Here is a 1,346-nt window from a genome sequence, read left to right as displayed (position 1 = left end):
GAAAAAGAAAGAAAGTAAAGAATGAGAAGAAGCGGCATGAGAAAGAGGAGGAGGTGGAGGAGGAGGACGAAGAGGAAGAGGAGGAGGAGGAGGAGGAGGAGGAGGAGGAGGAGGAGGAGGAAAAAGGGGGATGCCGAAATTGTAGTGCTTTGTGTAAGGAGGGAGAAAAGGAGGGAGGGAGGGATTGATGGGGAGAGGAAGGGAAGGGGGTGGGAGGAGGTGGGAGTCGAGGGCGGGTGAAAACATAGCATTTTGTGGGAGAGGGCGGGAAGCGACGGAACGGGAAGAGTAGCGCGAGAAGGTTGGAGGAGAGAGGAGGAGAGGGCTGTGATGGGGATGGAAGGAGTTGAGATGAGAGAGGAACAGATTCATGCAGGTTATACGGGAAGGAAAGTAAGTGTAGGAGAGAATGAAAGAGGAGGAGGAGGAGGTGATGGAATAAAGAATATATAGAGAGAGATGAAAAGAAAAAGTAAAACAAGGATAAAAAGAAGAGGAAAAAGAGTATAAGGATAAGGAGGTGAAGGATGAGAGGGAGGAGGAGGAGGAGGAGGAGGCGTGAGGCGCGGATAAGGTTGCAATGTATATAAATGGAGCATCGAACACGTGACGACATTCCTTCAGGTTTTCTCCACACTTTTTTTTCTCATTTATTTGCGAACACAAGTAAGGGTTGGAGAAACGGAAAACAAAACAAATAAAAACAGATGAAGGCCAAGTTTTCCTTTCATATATGACTCATCAATTCTGTCGCTGCTCTAAGTAACAAATTGCGGGTTATATTCCACCCCACTACTGTAATCGTGGCAACAAGGGGAACGAAAAGAGGATTACGGTATAATGAGTTTCTTCGATTTCCTCTGTTACTTCACGCTCTCTTTTCAGCGCTTATACAGTTCATCTTGAGACGACCTTTTGCGACCTTCTCTCTCTCTCTCTCTCTCTCTCTCTCTCTCTCTCTCTCTCTCTCTCTCCATATCTGTGTCTTATTCACTGGGAGTCCTACACACAAAGAGCCAAAGCCAAGACTTGCAACGACTCGTTATTGTATGCCCCCAGTGAGGCTGTAGCAAGTGAGCGAGCCACTACATCTGTGTAGCGAGTGGCAGCTATAGCCCTTGCATCCCTCTGAATACTAAATCAATCAATCTATCTATCTATCTATCTATCCATTTATCTCTCTATCTCTCTCTCTCTCTCTCTCTCTCTCTCTCTATATATATATATATATATATATATATATATATATATATATGTATATATGTGTGTGTGTGTGTGTGTGTGTGTGTGTGTGTGTGTGTGTGTGTGTGTGTGTGTGTGTGTGTGTGTGTGTGTGTGTGAGCAAG

The sequence above is a fragment of the Eriocheir sinensis genome, chromosome 35, assembly GCF_024679095.1.
Source record: "Eriocheir sinensis breed Jianghai 21 chromosome 35, ASM2467909v1, whole genome shotgun sequence".
NCBI classification, from domain to species: domain Eukaryota; kingdom Metazoa; phylum Arthropoda; class Malacostraca; order Decapoda; family Varunidae; genus Eriocheir; species Eriocheir sinensis.
The sequence above is the reverse complement of the archived record's forward strand: the minus strand, read 5'-3'. Positions refer to the sequence as shown.